Source organism: Cyprinus carpio, chromosome A20 (assembly GCF_018340385.1).
Source record: "Cyprinus carpio isolate SPL01 chromosome A20, ASM1834038v1, whole genome shotgun sequence".
NCBI classification, from domain to species: Eukaryota; Metazoa; Chordata; class Actinopteri; order Cypriniformes; family Cyprinidae; genus Cyprinus; species Cyprinus carpio.
This window is the reverse complement of record NC_056591.1, coordinates 20443895-20454391: the sequence shown is the minus strand read 5'-3', so window position 1 is coordinate 20454391 and position 10497 is coordinate 20443895.

The following is a 10497-nucleotide window of genomic DNA, read 5'->3' as shown; positions in this document are numbered from 1 at the left end:
CTCTTTGGATGCATGATTAGCTTTGATCTTTGGAGAGCTGGTGTACATTGTGCCACTAGAAATTTTAGACTTTTTTGTCAAAACCTCTGATACTACTTGTTTAAAGACCTTGTAAAAAAAAAAAAAAAAAAAAAAAAAAAAAAAAACTTTTGATCTTACTCACAAATGAGCAGCCTGTAACATCAAAACCAGATGTCAGGATACATTACAGCAATAAAATAAGTAGCTTCATGGCTTCAAGGCAGTTCAGGAGACGAGCCACTAAGCAGTGCTATTACATGTAAAATCATTTGCTGTCCCAAAACCTCTTGTTATGAGAGTAGATGATATCTATCTTTAAAAAAAAAGATACAGTATAATACTTAACACTCCTATTAGAGTCACGAATATGGGGTACTGCTTTGTTAGACTAAATAATTTATTCACAAAATACATAAAAACTGATAGTGATTTTTTTGACAAATCAAACTTTTCCTCCAAAGTCCTCGGTGTCAAACATAAGCATAGCCACTGAATCGATCACATTGGATGAAATAGCTCTGTCTAAAAAAACCTACATATCCTGTCATGCTCACAGGCAATTTTTCTCTTCACACAGGATACAAGAAGCTGATAAAAGGCCTATGCAAACAGGAATGTGTACCTTTCTAAAGAGTACTGTCTGTATTTTTGACTTTCCTCAACCCCTTTATTATCTGCTTACATAATATCTGCTGTCAGAAACCCTGTGCTGTTTTAGGAATGTCATTTTACATTAATTGGATGCAGTACATCATTGTTATTTGTGCAAGAACCTGCACGGCTATGAGAAACAGACCTTTCAGTCTCATTCTTATCAAAACCCCGTGAACCTAAACTTATCATCCATTGTAAGAAGGCAACTCAGTATAGATGGCATTCCAGAAAAGACAACAATATCTTGAAACGTTAAATGAATAATATACATTGCTGCGTATAGAGTAGCTGATGATAGAAATGTAAATAGGTTTTCTCAACATTTCTCATTCTCTAATATTTATATTTTATTTCAGTTTTATTTAAAATACTGAAAACAAATTTTAATAGTTTTAGTTGATTAACAAAAACAACACTGATGGCAAGTGAGAATATACAATATGGCACATTTGCTGATCAAGGCAAATTTCGTGGTTGTGGTTTTGAGTGTCTGTATGAAACCTCCTCATTTACGAACACAAATGAAGTTACTAAATGTTACCCTGCAAAAAAATAACCACACACACACACACACACACACACACACACACACACACACACACACACACACACACACACACACACACACACACACACACACACACACACACACAAATCCCTTCTGAACCCATTTTGTTTCATCATTTCTCATGAGAGAAATCGCCAAACAAAGACAACTTACTAGAAAAATGCCTTGCACTGGGATGAATTCAAGAGGAGAGGAGATTGATAAACAACTCCATAAGAGGTGTTTTGTAGGCAAATGCCAATGTTGACTGAGTAACTGGCCAACTGCGAACTGAATTTCTGGGATCATCACACTGATAAACCACAGACAAATAGCTGTTTGGTTTGGTTGACCAACTACAGCAACCACTGTCTAATACAGAGAAGAATGAAATTAGCATGGCCTTTTTATGCTAATACTTAGGTATAAATACTTAGGGATAATACTTAGGTATTTTGTATTCAGTTTCACATATTAAAAAACAAACAAACAAACAAAAAACAGCTAAATCACATGATAATCTTTGCTTTGCTCGAGGACTTGATGTCATAGGGAATACAGACCAAGCATTTTAACCTATTTGACTTTAAAGCTTTTCATTTTCCACAACAATATTTGATGGCCCCATTACTTTTCCAGTTATTCGTGATTTACTGGATATTTAAAAAATAAAATTTTCCTCCAATTTCTACAGCATAAATTAGTAAAAATGTTTATTCATTATAAAAAAAACATCCCATGAAGTTTTTACAGTTGTGGTAATTTGTCTTAATGTACCTTACAACTTTGGGTCTTCATTTGCACGAGAACATGGGACAGATACTATAGACATTAGTCACTCCATGAGATGTAAAATAGGTCCGGTGTGTGTGAAGCTTGCCACACTTTCCAAAAAACATTAAAAAAATAATTATAACAAATGTATTTCATAACAAGGACAAGCACAACATTTTTTATCAACTGCTAAAGAGGAATCGTTGCCCTAAAATGAAAATACTGTCATTATTTAGTAATTTTTTTGTGTGATAAAATAACAGCATGTTTGTTTTGAATGACATGAGGGTAACTAAATATTTAAATAATTGAAATTTTTGAGACAACTATTGCTTTAAAGTTCACATTTAGCTTCATATATTTTATAAATTGTTTAAAACATGTCCAAACACACAAATCAGTGACTTGAAACTTTCCTGATATGGGGCAGGGCCTCTGACCCAGGACAGCACAGCTGGGAGTTCTTTCAGATGAGTTTGGGAAATTTTCTCACGAGACGAGACTCTTAAAAAGATCTAAACAAACACTGACAAGAGCACCACAAGACTTTTCAACCTCATTTTGGAACAAGATGATCACCAATGCAACCCAACTGTATTCTTTGCACTAAATAAGTATGGTAGAAAAAGGAATTTCAATGTTTTTCTAACTACACAACACTACAACAGTTAAATCTAGTTATTGGCTTTTAGAGGTTACATGCTGTTACAGTGACTCTGGAAATGTAATACGTACTTCGAGCACAGCAGCAGCCGTTCATAATTCCTTACATCTCTCTCAGACATATCAGATTACTTGTTCTTCTCCAAAAACATATTTTCAATGTTTTTCTTGATTTATCCCTCGTGTGTTTATCACCTAATCGGTTTTCTCAAGCTGTAAATCTGGCAAACGGAAAATCACATGTTGAACTTTGGGACTTTTGCGAACATCTTTGTTCCATCCTCCGCACATGCCCTCACCTCAAAGGTCAAAGATCAGCCTTTCAGCACATTACATCTCTGTGTGAGCACAGCTATAAAATGGCACTTCTAGTAGACATTCCTTTTTGACATTTCATAGAAGAAGGGCTTTGGTGCGTCATCAGTGTTTTGGTTGGCTGTAGAAGGAAGAAGACATCTCCTAAAACATATATTCAGTCAAACTTACATGCAAAGTAGTAATTGGTAAGGCAGTGCCAGGCACAGTTTAATAGCTTTAAAAAGATCAAATATGACATGTACACATAAGTGCAATTACTTTTCTAAGTGATCAGACTTTGAATTTTTGGCTGGTGAACGAAAAATTCCCAATGGCTTACATTGACGGAGGGACTCAAATCATATCTAAAGACGGAAATATCATAAGCAATCGATCTAGACTAGTATGTTACCACTTTCAGCTAGTCAGAACACCCTAGCAACCACAGCAATTCCCCAGCAACCACTTTTAAAGACACATTGAAGACACCTTTTCAATGTATTTTCATTGTAAATTTAGAAAATGTATGTGTGTGTGTGTGTGTGTGTGTGTGTAATAATAATAATAATAATAATAAAACAAATATAATATTAATAAAGCATAAGGTCTTTAAAAAAAGAGAGAAATGTCCAGGGTAGAAGACATTATGTAAAAGTTAAAACACTGCTGCGTAGGCTTTACAAAAACAAAGTCAAGTGATTCCCATGAGGCCACAAGCTATCATCTGTGATAATCACCACTACAGGAAGTGAAATGCATCAAAACAAACTGGACCTCTGTTATAAATATGAATGGGCCATTGTGACTATCTAGGCACGAGTTGGTTGGGTTGTACATTTGGCCAAGACATACAAGACAGTGCCCTTGTGTGTCCTTCACCCATGCTGAGGAGAGAAGTATAAGACCCGGCCATGGCTGAACAAGATTCCCCCATTCTGCCCACAGAGATATTGCTCTCAGACCACAGATATCATAGTGTCAGACAGCACATACTTCATGCGGAAAGAAGCTATTTTGGGCTACCTATAACTGTGTGTTCTGGAATGACAAGCAGATGATAACCAACTAATAGAATATGCTAGAATAATTATTTCTTACTCTCAGCTCAGCTTCACAAGAAAGCTCAGTGTGTATAAACTGTCTGCAAAAGATTTAACTGCCTGTTATAATATACAAAGGAATATAAATCCTTACAGCGTCTTTAAACGTGAAGTATGCTGTTTCTGCGCATACTACTGTCACCTAGTGGAACTACACAAATAAAGCATATTTCCAAACAATCTTTACAAACGCCCATTATATACATATACCCTTATACCATAATTATTATATTTACAGTATCTTACTATTTCATATGGGGTTTGACAGTAAAGAGCTGACATGTGCACCAAAGACAGTAATGAGCTAAAATGTGTGGCAAAAACTAGAGTTTAGCTTACCTGTAGAGAAGAAACTCCACACGAGTTCAGTGTCTTGATTGAAATTCAAACATTCCATCAAAGTCTTGTAAAAGCACCGCCAGCATTTACCCTTGTTTTACCCCATTGTCTATCTCTGTGTATTTTGGTAAGTCTTCGGATTTTGGCTTGTAACCAAATTTGGATTTCTATTCCCATGTCAGCCCGGGTCCCACACTTGGTAAACACCCTCTGACTCAGCCTACTACAGTAGCTACACCCAAACTCTCGCCATTGACATATCTGATCCGACCGCCCTAAATGTTTTGATCAGGGGTCTCCGAACTCGGTCCTGGAGGGCCAGTGTCCTGCAGAGTTTAGCTCCAATTTTCCTCAACATACCTGCCTGGAAGTTTCTAGTATAAGACCTTTAATTAGCTAGTTCAGGTGTGTTTAATTAGAGTTGGAGCTAAACTCTGCAGGACACACACCGGCCCTCCAGGACCGAGTTTGGTGACCCCTGGTTTAGATGGTATCTGGGTGTCTCAGTGTGTTGTTTACACTTTTGGGGGAAATAGACCCATGAATGGAATATTTATAGTAGTGAATGAACAATAAACTGGGTTAAGTTAAGAGAATGTATTTTGACAAAAGTCTTTCAAACTTCACCTTTAAATTTTGGTAATCAATGGTTTACATGTACTACTCATTGTCATGCATTAGGGGGAGACAAATACTCACAAACTCTATACTGGGGTACTATTGAGAATGTAACTGTAACACTTTACTTTTTATTATTGTATTTTTAAGATATTTTGTGACGTTTTTGGTAGTCCAAGTGAAATATTAGATTGTCGTGATAAAAGCTGCAAATGGATGTTTTTTGTTTTAAATACTACAAAAATTTCCAGAGACTGAGTGTTCAACTCAGAATGGAGATGTTAATCATGTTTGCCGCATACTTGGAGGCATTCTCCTCACATACTTGAGAGTGTCTTCAGGACTGTGTGCTGAGTAACACACTCATGAGGCCTTGTGGCCCGGGTTCAGTGCTCCTCTGCATTGCTGTCAGCCAGCTCATCTTCAGCTCTGTCAAGCAAGGGCTCTCTACGTCTGAAACAATTAGCAACTTGATGTGAGCTTTTAGAGTACAACAGCCCAACCTTGACACCCGTGACAGTCTTTCAGTTCGGCAAAAGGGAAATGTGAACAGCACTTTCTAAGAATATCATATTCTTTGATGTGTCATTACTTTAGTGAAAATTATTAGATAAGTTAAACTCTTACTAAACTATTTCTGATCCTGATAAGCAAAAACGTTAAAATGGTTATTTAAAAACATTTTCACAATTTTTATGCAAAAGCGTTTTGTTGACTGTATTCATGCATGCAGCTCAACCACTAAACAATTAATTTTGTAAATCTTATTTAATATAGATGTTTAAATTTTAATGCCAGAAAACAACAACAAAAATACTGATCATGGTTTTAAAACTTGGCCCAAATTTCAGTTTTCAAAGGGTTGCAAAAATTGTATTCAAATCTCTGTAGTTTCTCTGTCTAGATTTAATTTATTCAATATATATATATATGCAAACTTTCTATTTACCAATATAAACATAGGCCTGACCTGCAGTACACAGACATGGCCTTTAGTAACTGAATTTGTTCATACTTTTACAAACTCATAAGACGATTCTAGTTTTACACCCAATGACCCTGCAAAAACATGCACAAGAACGTTTTCCCTTGCTTTACTTATTTTTCTCTCCAGTGTAAAACACACTTTAGAATGTGATAATTTGACTTTTGAGATATAAATTTTTTTTTTTTTGAAAAAAATATATGTGGAACCAGTTGCATAATACAGAATAATTGGGAACAGAAGTTAGAGCTGTATTGTCTCATCTTTATTATATCTTCCACTATCTGTGTTCAGATTCTCTTTACAGCTGAATTTCTTAGCCATGGTTGATCTTTTCAGCATTATTAATGAAGCATGCATTTGAACAAGTGCTGACATTTCTGTACAGTATATCCTCCTGATATCCTTATCCTGAAAACCATATACAATTCTGTCAAAATGAAAATGACTGATTTCCTGCTGCCATATTCATTGCCCCGTATCTGCCTGAAAACACTGAATATTTCATATTTCATATTTTCCCCACATTTAAATTTTATGTTTCAATCTTCAAATCTTTATTCAAAGCTTTTGAATTCAAAGCTTTCAAATCAAGAAAATCTTCCTCTTCCTCTCATGGGTCAACATTGCAAGGACCCAAGGTCAGGGAGCATACTCTTGCACAACCCTAAAAAATATGTATTTATTAATGAAATAAGGACTTTTATTTTTATTATCTGTTATTTTGAAAAAAAAAAAAGATGTAGGTCTACACTTGGTAATTCCATAAACCCTTGATTTCTTCATTTTACCTCTTCATTTGTGGAGTTTCTTGAGTGTTTCAGGTCATTGTTTTGTTATTGCTATGTCCACTTGTGGTTCAGCCTCAGCCTTTAGACAGATGGTCTCACATTCCCCTCAACTACTTTCTGGTTTTGTGTAATTTATGGTTGACTCAGTGTCGGCAGTCTGGCCAGACCCTGAGGCACAGCAGCAGCCCAAAAGCATAATGCTTCCATCACCAAGCTTTACAGATGGTCCGAGGTGCTGTTGGCCAAAGGCAATCCTTGTTTTTTGCCAAACATGTTAAGCTTTGGTGCCAGTCAGCTCTAACTCTGTCTCATCTGTCCACAACACACTGTTCCAACATTACTTAGATGTAGTTTGGCAAACATGCCTAATGAATCTGCAGTATAAATCCTGTAGCCTCATAGGTTTCCTGATCACTTCCAGAAAATGTTATTGGTCAGCTTGTGTGGTGAAATCATTTGACCTGATAGATAGCCCATGGTTTGAAATGTCCCCAAATAGACAATATTTCAATCAATCAGAAATAACAAATTGATAATGTTGAAAACGTTTGAAGATTTATAAATTTGTAAGATTTTTCAATCAATCAGAAATAACATATCTATCTATCTATCTATCTATCTATATACAGTATATGTGTGTGTGTGTGTGAAATTATATAGAAATATATATAGAAATTAATACTTTTATTCATCAAGGACACAATAATTTGATCAAAAGTATGACAAAAATGTTACAAAGAGGTTTACATTTTATTTTATTTATACTTTATGTCGCTTCATAACGTTATGGTTGATCCACTGATGGCAGATGGAGTATTCTGACGATGCTTTTCTACGGAAGTTCTAAGCGGCCATGCCATTATAATTTTTTTTCTTTTTGGTTTTCTCGTTATAACGACTTAATTTTCTTGTTATCTCGACATAACGAAGTTCGTTTTCTCGTTATAACGACTTAATTTTCTCGTTATCTCGACATAACGAAGTTCGTTTTCTCGTTATAACGACTTAATTTTCTCGTTATCTCGACATAACGAAGTTCGTTTTCTCCTTATAACGACTTAATTTTCTCTAAGAATTTACAAAACTGCGCCCAGCAGGTGGCACTATAGACCTGAATATAACTGATGGGGTGTTGTATACTATCCACTTTACTGTACGCGGACCTTCCTCGTGATCGCTATAATTTGTGCAGTCTTGTTTATTACTGACATTTAATTCATTCATAAATGTTAAATGCTTGAATCAATATGAATATTTTGTGTATTCAGTTCCTGCTAGATGCATGAGTTTCACCAACGCATTCTGTTTCATCAATAACTGCTTATCAAAACCAAGGTTGACATCACTGTATTCTGTTTGCACCAATATATATTATATTTGTGCTTCTTTTAGGCTCATGATTAATTTAAATTAAATTTTTATTTAATGATTAGGTAGTTAATAAGCGGAGATGTTCTGTTTATCTACAGTAGGACGGGGTTTAACAATGTAGGCTGATGTGCTTCTTTTCCTTATTACTAATCTTTATTGTTAACCATATTGATGAGAAATGTGATGTATATGTAAAAATCCATAGGCTAATTTAATTCAGTTTTGTTCTGTAATGTTGTAATGGTTTTTTTCTACACGCATAGTTTTAAAAACTGTATTTATTATGGAAATAACATACTTTAAAAGAATTCACGGTAATATGTGACGTCATTATGTTGTGACTGACGACATGAAATTTCTCTACTAGTCTTCTCCCTGGCGTGATTGTTACTGTTTTATACACAAAAATTGTAGCCTACTTGATGTACTTGTACTTTGATGTTTAATAAAAATAAATAAATAAAAATAATTAAAAAAAAAAAATCTCTGTACTGTTTAGGCTATGTGTTGTAGCCATTAAAGAAAACATATTTGGTTTCATATTTGTTTAAATATTATAGGCTAATGTAATTTTTTTATTTATTTAATCAATGTTTATTATGAAAGTGAGCATGCAGCATGAGAAAGATATGATACATCATGCGCAATAGCCTATGAGACATGGAGTGGGTAAGACATGATTTTGACCACTTTATTCAGTTTTGTTTTGTAGAAAGACTCTGTTTAAAAGATTTTCGTTTTGTATAAATGTATCTTAATTTTGATCAATATTTTATCAACCCATTGCCTGTATTTAATAAACAAGCAAATATATTAGCAGACAATGTAATAAGGTGCCGGCACATCACTTGTATTGCACGTGAACTGGAGGGCGCAGAAACTCAGCTTGTGCCTCACAGACAGTTTTGAGAAATATAGGCTATCTATTATAGAAAGCTTAAAAATGTCTACTTTTAAACGAAAATATTCAAAACGAAAAGAAATAGGCTACTCTCTGAATATGTAGGCCTAATCCATATGAAATGTGCATTTCTCTCTGGCGTTCATGGCGAGTCCGCATCGTCTTTGCAGCGACACAGAAATATTAAAATAATTAATCATTAGTTTATATCTTATACACTATATCTTAATCCCACATTAAACACATATGTCTGTTTTTTATTTTTTTTTATTTTTTTCACGTTTTTAAGTACAATATTAGGTTAATCCACAGCCCCCCACCAGGGGGGGCTGATGCTATGACGAGGGGGGCTGCAGCCCCCGCAGCACCCCCCCTTCCCGCGCCATTGCACACACACATACACTACACGTACACATGAACGCTCTTTTCAAACAGAAGCTTATAACACACATGATATCTGCCACATAATGACTACTACAAATTACAAATTATATATAATTTTATTTCATATTAAGGGAAAATTAAAAGGGAGTTTAATCCAAGCAGCTCTAATGGCGCGGTGTTGCCATTTAAACATGTTAATTACAAAAACAAAACGTTCGTTGTACTGTCTCTGGAAAAAATCAACAGTGATTGATGAGCCTTTATTTATACAGTATTGTAGACGTTATTATTACCTAGGCGAAGCAAAATTTGCTGAAATATAGGCTACAGTAAGAGCGCCTGCATGGCTGTCCATCAGATGCCTGTCAAAGTTGAGTTCGTTACTATAGCAACAGTAAAAACTTTCATGTCGTTATAACGAGGGAAAACAAACTTTCGTTATGTCGAGATAACGAGAAAAATAAGTCGTTATAACAAGAAAACAACTTTCATTATGTCGAGATCATGAGAAAATTAAGTCATTATAACGAGAAAACAAGAAGGAAAAAAATGATGGCCGCTTAGAACTTCCGTACTAAACGACTTTCGTTATGTCGAGATAATGAGAAAATTAAGTCGTTCTATGGGACAGTCTCAAGCCTCCCTGTTTTCATCCAAAATATCTTAAATTGTGTTCCAAAGGCGAACAAAGCTTGTACGGGTTCGGAACTACATGGGGGTAAGTGATTAATGACAAAATTTTCATTTTGGGATGGAGTATCCCTTTAACATTGTGAACTGCCATAATGAATAATTGCATGAAACTTGGACTGTTTAAAAGTTTCTAAAGACGAACAAAGCTTTTACTGGTTTGGAACTACATGATGGAACTTACAGAAGCCAGAAGCTTTATTATTATTATTATTGAAGTAATTAAAAAGGGCAGAGTAAAAAGAGTATTTTAATCTGGAATAAATTAAAGTCAAGATGTAACAACAAGACTCAAACAGAAAACCCGAATACAAAGGACTTTTAAACGAGTTACATCTTTATTAAGTTGGATAATGTCCACC